Genomic DNA, 8,510 nt, shown 5'->3' with positions numbered 1-8,510 from the left:
TTTGACTATAGTTTTAAGGTGTATTGTATAGTGAACAAGAATCCTAGGCTCTGTAAAGTTAATTCAATTGAGTTTTATCAAATAAATTAATAAAAAATAAATAAAAAATTTAAAAATAATTTTGAAATTATTTGGAAAAAAATTATTGTATATTATCTTTTTGTTTCGATGATATCAATATGACTGCGCTTAGTCGTTGCAACTGTGTCACCTGTAATTTTGCGAGTCAATATCTGTAAAATGGGCGCCATGCTTTATATTTCTCAAATTCTGCCTAGCTTTTGTCGTGCTCGAAAAGCAACTCGTTGGAGATCCCATGAAACTGAACCTCCCACCATGCTGCCGGGAGTAGAGGATGATCATTACTTATTATGCGCACAATATGCGATTTGCACTTCCGTTCCGATGAAGACCGGGAAATCCGCTATCGATGGATTGCTGCTCCATTCCAATTTACCATACACTCACCGGAGCAACCGAAAAAGAAAACAACAACAACAAATCAGAAACCGTTGAACTTTTTCGCAAATGGGCCAAGCTCAAATCTTGCGGTACATTGCTTCTCTTGTTCATGTTACTTTTGCATGTTTCCATCCATCCATCCATCTACTACTGCTGGCCACTTTCACTCCCCTTCCCAATGAGCACGATGAACTGCTGCTGCTGCTGCCAACAACGCAACGGCCGTGTGTAAGTGGATGTTCATGTTGGTTGTTGGAACACTTTTATCCCTCCACCCGACTCCATTCCCTCCCTCTATTCAACTGACAAACAGTTAGGAACTATTTCTTTTATTGCCCAATTGACGTCATCTCCATCATGACGGAGTTGCCGGTACCAGAGTTTTTCGTCAATCAACCCTGTCTTATTCGCTCTGTACTCTAAAACCGACCGGAGCTCTATATGTGTTCATTATTGGCCCGCATGTGATGTTGTACATGTACATGTTTGCCAAGTACAGATTTTCTCGTAAAGCCAATGTATCAGCATAATAGTAGCCTCTCAGGGGCGTTGGTGATTTACTTTCAAATATCAACCAAGTTTGGGCTATACAGAGTCATTTAGTTTTTGCAAAACATAGAGGAATCTGCTAATTTAACTTGTTGGATCAGTACTAAGATATTACTGTCAGAAGAAGACCACTTCTAGCTGTTCAAGTTCCAAACGAAAGCAGGTGGCTATAACTTGAATGATTTAGTTATTCATAAAATCACATCCAAATAAATTATGAATTTTTCGTCAAAAAATTTATCAAAATCTTGGACTGTGTCAAAAAGTCTATGATCTAAGAAGCAATTTTTCATGTTTTCTAATTAGATACTTTTCGGAATTCCATACTTTCTAACCTCGATACCCTCCCCATCTCCCCATACCCTTGATCCCTTCAATATCATGTTTACGAAAGATGACTCAGCCGGTAATCATATTTTTTAAAATAAAAGCCAAAACTGGTCGGAAACATTGAGTACCCTCATTTTTTCCTGAGATTACATAACTTTCATATTAATAACAAAGTATAGTATAGGACCCCAGCATCCACAAGAATAAAAAATACTAAATACCATTAAACTTCTGTGACATAGCGTTGAGAAAAACCAATACGCTACAACACAAAGTGATAAAAAAATACAATTTCTGTTACACAAATCACATCAACTGATTTTTCACTCCGACTTGAATCATAAAATTTACCGAAACAAATATTATTATTATCATTCCCTATCATTAGTTGCACATTATTGGCTTGGTACAGGGTTGGCCCAAATAACTGAAGCAGTTTTTGATTTCAGTGTTTCAGTGGATTTCAAGTCCTCAAAAATGGGTAATATCCTTCAAGCTCGATCAAAAGTCACTCAGAAGTGGGTACACAAAGCTATCAGTTACAATTTGACACATGAATAACATCGTGCTGATTTAGAACAAATATTTGACAGACTTAGTCCCTTAAGAATTGTAACCAGCCCCTTCATCGGATGCGAATCCCTTGGACATGGTGGTTTAAAACTTCAAACCAATGAAATTCAAGCCTAGTTTGTAATACATACATAGCATAGCATAGCATAAATCAGGTTGTACAATGTCGTAGGTCGTACGAGCTCCAAACTGTTGTTAAGAACGAGACCCACCTTCATCCGTTGCTGTTAGATAGTAATTTGTGATTAATTACTACCTCTTAGATAAAGGATGTGTCTCGCTCCAACAGACCAGAACTGTCCTGGCCACGTCCTTGCATCTGGTGGGGAAAGGGGAGGAATGTTAGTCCGACACTTACTTAAGAGAGGTGCAGAGAACTCTACGACCCCTCATAAGTGTCACGGGAAGGGTGGATTTTTGTTAGTAGGGAGGGTAAGCCATAGGATACGCCCAGCCGGCATTGCTGGCAATCGTTATATCAAGCATTTAATAACTAGAAGCTGTAAGTAGTTTATCTGTCCGTTGTTGCTGCCCATTACCTAAACATATTATTCAAAACAGTCTTCAGATTTTGGAATCAAGAAACGTTATCAGCTCGATGCTGTTGCTCACTGCGCCTGAAAATGTTTGTTGATTCTAAACATATGCACATTTCATTCTGATCGATAGGAGGTTCTCATGTGTAAGAGGTTATTAATAGTACATATGTGGGATCGTAGATTAAAATGAAGATTCACCCTTGGCATAACTCCCACTGTCTGGCAGTGGCATTATGGATTAAATATGCCTGCAATCATTTCATATGAATGCATGAAGCTTGAACCCGGGAGTTAGAAGGTGACCGCTCTACCGCAGCTACAATAGCCCATTTCAAGAACGCAAGCATTTCTAAGCTATTTTCACACATAATAAGCCCCGCTCCAATACATTATCGATGCAAATATACACCATTGATAATATACTGAAACTTTCAATCAAGCAGTAGTGCAATACTTTATTGACGCGTATTAAGTAAGTTTTATGAAATGATCGTCTTGAATTAGATGGGTATTTCCTATCGAGGACAGAGGAACGAAAAGGTAAATAAACTTAGCTGAGCGTAACTACGCGTAGGTTAAAACAGTCGACACCACATGCAACGGATAAGAATTTGAAAATTTTCACTTAATGCACTTTTCAACATCACTTTTGTACTTTCAAATGAACACTTTTTAAAAATGAAATTGTAAATTTATAACATTTTCACCAGAACGAAATCGACGCAGCAAAACAAAAACACATTTTTCGCAGGGTGGCTTACTTCGATCTCCACAAGCCTAGTTTGTAATACATACAAACCCAAATTTTTGAATCCCTGAGATGTGTGTTGCTTGCAATGCTTTTCCAAAAAAGCTCAAGACAATCATAAAACCATTAGATGAATTAATTGAGCTATAAGCGTATACTGTTCAGTGCTGCAAAATCTCGACAATGCACGGTGATACTCAAAATTCTGCTTTGGTCACTCATTTGAGCCAACAGACATCATCAAAGCAAACCATGTCAATTGTCAGTCAGTGACTAACATGTGCAGATTTTTTAATCAGGTAAATGTGTAACGAAATTAAATGACTTGAGCAAAACAATTACATGGAGCCATTAAAGTGAACAAGCATCTTCGTCCTGAACTGCTTGGATAACAATAATGTGACATAGAATGCACGAAATTACTCTATTTGTTGCCAGGTGAATCTTTGTCATTGACGAACAAAATAATTAGATTTTGACGAAGGTTTTTTTTTAGGCTCAAGTCTATCAGTGACTGTGGGAAAAACAATTATGTCAAAATCACGCCAAAGTCTGTCAATGGCAATGAAAAATCTCATACCAACCGGTGGAAACTAACGATTTTAAATTCGCTCACTACTTGACTAGCCTATTGGTCCCAAGCAAATCGTTTAACGTACCCCATTCTAGTCAAAATTCTAGCACTACACAATGTTTGTTTTGATTCGCTATGAAAGTTTGACAGATAAAATGAGGGGTTCGTGGATTTTCCTATGTTTCGAGGAATGCATCGATTAGCTTAGGACCGAAGATAGTAACAGAGCTGAGCCAAAAAGTTGAGCACGTTTCTTCAGGACCTTCTGGTCTTAGAGTTACCTCTATGCTGATACTGTTATACTTAAATAGTAGCAAAACCCAAAACAAACCAATTGCATGGAAACATGCAATTAAAAGTTAGCTTTTTTATTTTTGCTTCATTTATTTTAGCCAACCCTGTACTGCTCAATAGAAGCAAGAAAATTAACTTGATAGCACTTCACATCACTAGTTTCTGCGGTCATTCTGATGGTTGCCATAGTAACATAGGCGTTATTAAGATTTTGGGCTAGAGAGGGCCATGGCCCTAGCTGACAAGACATAAGTCATCGGCTGTATAGAAAGGGGGATTACTTTATCCCCCAAAGATGCGGATTCGACCCCTTGCAATTTAAAAATATTTTTTTTTCTTTACTTTCTTACATTTGTTTACATTCTCTCTCTACCGCTCACTTTTAAACTTTTTCGTGCCTTGCACATTGTTTGTTTACATTTACTTGATCGAGGCACTATTTTGTAACGATCGGAACCAGTCTTATTATTGTTATTAAGTACGAGGATGTTCGAAAATAATCAAATCAGTTGAAGATGCTAGAATCGCGTCCCCTCAGACCCGTTTATTTGGATGTATTAACTTTCTTTATTGAGGATGTCTATTGCCTTTGGTGATTGTTTCAAAATTTTATTTGTATTCTATTATTTGCAAGAATAAATCTAGTAGCCCCTGAAATCTTTGTCAAAAAATATACTAAAGTATCTTTCATAATTTATAAAATTTAAATATAAAAATAATAATATAAATATTATTAATACTATAAATTCTAATCTTAATAAAGTACATAATAAAATAAACTTGTTTTATTGTTTCTTGGCGATAGTAGCGGGAAGCAGCGGTATTCTAGTCGGCTGCACCTTTCCTTTTCAGATTCACGTCCAGAGATAATGCTCAAGTAAATACACTTTTCTTCTTTTCAGATTGAAATGCACTGCAGAACAGTCCACAGGTAAGATCAACAGTTCTCTATATTTCTATTTAATTTATTTGTGTTCAGTTCCGTTTAGTTAATATCACTTAACTTCACTTCATTTATTAAATTCAAATTACATTAACTTTATTCTTCAAGTACAATTTACTTTTCTACTGAACTCTAAAATAAAGTTGAAAATGATAAAAGTAAGTTTGAAAGTAAAAAACTGAACAACCGTAAGGCTCGCCCGGTCATTGTGATTAAACCTAAAGAGTCCAAACAAGACTGCGAGGAAACTCGCAAGTTTTTGAAAACAAACCTGGATCCAAAAACACACAAAATCAGTAACTTTAGAAACGGGAAAGATGGCTCCATTATTGTTGAGTGTGCAACAGGATACAATGTAAACCAGGTGAAAAAGGGCATTGAAAGCAATTTGGGTGAAAACTACAACGCTGTTGTTCCCACATCGGTGCCAATGTTAAAAGTGGTGGGCATGAGCGATCAGTATTCCTCCGATGTCTTCATTGACTTCTTAAAAAGTCAAAATGAAGACATCGCAATTAATGATGTAAAAGTGGTTAACATGTTTGAAATTCCACGCTTCACTTACAACAAGTTTAGTGTTGTGATTGAAGTTGATATCGAGACGTATAAATGTTTGTTATGTGCGAAAAAAGTAAATGTAGGGTTTGATCGGTGCTCGATAGTTCCCGCGATTAATGTTTTGCGATGCTTCAGATGTGGAGAATTTGGGCACAAAAGCACGGATTGCAAAAATTGCGAACGATGCTCTAGATGCAGCAAACAACATAGCACCTCTAAGTGTACGTCAACTGTATTGAAATGCGTTAATTGTTTAAAAACTAATAAGGAGCGTAAATTAAATCTGGACGTCAACCACGCAGCATTTAGTTCTAATTGTTTTGTGTATAAAAAACTATATGATCAGAAAAAAAGCAGCTTACATTTCAATAAATAGCAACCAAGTTCCAGTAGTAATGTGAGTAAATTAGAGATTTTATATTTGAATATTGCGGGGTTATCTACAAACTACGTAACATTACGTCAGATTGTAGAAGAAAATCGTCCACTTTTGGTTTTGTTAGCAGAAACACATATTGTAGAAATTGAATCTTTTGATCAGTATAGCATTCCGGAATATAAAGCTGCTGCTTGTTTGTCACATTCGAGGCACACTGGCGGTGTTGCTATTTATGTCAAAGAATCAGTTCAATTCAATCTTCGCCAAAACGAAGTTATTGATGGCAATTGGTTCTTAGGCATTACAGTTGGACGTGGCATGAAGATGGGTAATTATGGTGTTTTGTATCATTCTCCCAGTTCAAGTGATCAGCGTTTTATTGAAATTTTAGAGAACTGGTTCGAGACATTTTTAGATTCTAGTAAATTAAATATACTTGCGGGTGATTTTAACATTAATTGGCATGATACTAGCAATTCGAACCATCTGAAGCAATTAGCTGATTTCTTTAATTTAAAACAATTAGTAAGTGAATGTAGGCGTATTTCCCGGCACAGTAGAACTTTGATTGACCATGTTTATTCTAATTTTGATTCTGTCAGTTCAGTTACTCAAGCTGATTTGAAAATAACCGATCATGAAACTTTAGTAATTAATGTCTTAGACAGTGTTAACGATAACGATAATTTTGTAAAATTGAAGTGCTGGAGGAAATATTCGAAGCAAGCTGTTTCGAATCTTGTTGAGAGAAGCGTGGATTTTCCATTAGTTACCGGAACTTTAGATGAAGATGCAGCTGTTCTTACTAACGTTTTGAAAACTTGTACCAATAAATTAGTTGAACAAAAGTTTGTTTCTTTGAAAAACTCGAACAGCTGGTACAATTTGGATCTTTTGAGTCTTAAACGTAAGAGGGACAAATGGTACAAAAAGTTTTGTAGATCTAATAGTGATAATCATTGGAATAGGTACACGGTCGTGCGTAATAAATATTCACAATCGATTAAGAAAACTCGATGTGAATATATTCAGAGGAAAATTGATCAGCATCAAAACAACAGCAAAGAGTTATGGAAAATTTTGAAATCTTTGATGAAGCCTAGTAATTATAAATCGCGGACCATAACTTTTGATGGCATATTAGAACAGTCAGAACCAGTAATTGCTTCTAAGTTTAATGACTATTTCGTCGAGAGCGTTTCACTGATCAATCAATCTATTGAACTGATCAATGAACCGGACGAAATAAAACAGCCGATTAATAGTAATTGTAGATTTAATGGTTTTCACCCAATTACATTAGATGAACTTAAAAATATTTGCTTTTCATTAGGAAAAACGGCTGGAGTAGATAATGTTAATGCTAGAGTTATTCAAGATTGCTTTCATGTCATTCGACACACTCTGCGGGACCTTATAAATCAATCATTGCAATCTGGGCACGTGCCGCATATTTGGAAAGAATCTTTAGTTGTTCCTATACAAAAAGTTGCTGGGACGATTAAAGCCGAAGAGTTTCGTCCCATCAACATGTTGTCACATGAGAGAAAATTTTAGAACTTGTTGTAAAAGGCCAGCTGTTAGAATATTTAAATAGTAACTGTTTGTTGATACCGGAACAATCGGGATACCGGGAAGGCCATTCTTGTGAAACCGCGTTAAACTTAGTGTTAGCTAAATGGAAAGAAAATTTGGAGCATAAAGATACGATTGTTGCTGTGTTTTTGGATCTAAAACGCGCTTTTGAGACAATTTCTAGGCCCTTATTGTTAAGAACAATCAAGCGCTTTGGAATTTCGGGTTGTGCATACAAATGGTTTGAAAGCTATTTGTCTGACAGAACACAAAGGACTGTTTTTAATGATTTTGTATCTTGTCCCGTTGACAATGACCTTGGAGTGCCTCAGGGAAGTGTATTAGGGCCCCTTTTATTTATTATGTATATTAATGACATGCGACGAGTTTTACGGTTTTGTGATATTAATCTTTTTGCTGACGATACTGTGTTATTCATTGCAGCTAAAGATTTAGAAGAAGCCGTTTCACGCTTGAATGAAGATTTGCGTTCTCTAAGTAGATGGTTGAAGTATAAACAATTGAAATTGAATATAAGTAAAACTAAATTCATGGTAATTTCGCGGAATCGTGTAGATGAGGATGTCTTTGTTGTTATTGATGATGAGACAGGAAACTAAATATCTTGGCGTGATTATTGATGACAAACTCAAGTTCAATTCTCATATTGACAATGTCATCAAGAAAATTGCCAAGAAGTATGGAATTATATGTCGCTTGAAAAACGATTTAACTATTGGTAGTAAAATACAGTTATACAAATCAATCATCTCCCCTCATCTAGACTTTTGCCCTTCCATTTTATTTTTGGCCAATGAAACACAAATATCGAGATTACAGCGTTTGCAGAATAAAGTAATGCGTTTGATTTTAAGATGTAATAGATTCACTTCCTCAACTTTTATGCTGGACGCTTTGCAATGGCTGTCAGTGAAGCAAAGAATTGTGTTTTTGACTATGGTGTTCATTTTTAAAGTAGTTAACGG

Source organism: Ochlerotatus camptorhynchus, unplaced genomic scaffold (assembly GCF_037179485.1).
Source record: "Ochlerotatus camptorhynchus isolate MF236.1 unplaced genomic scaffold, CSIRO-AGI_Acam_v1.1 ptg000165l, whole genome shotgun sequence".
NCBI lineage: Eukaryota > Metazoa > Arthropoda > Insecta > Diptera > Culicidae > Ochlerotatus > Ochlerotatus camptorhynchus.
Note: the sequence above shows the minus strand (reverse complement) of the source record.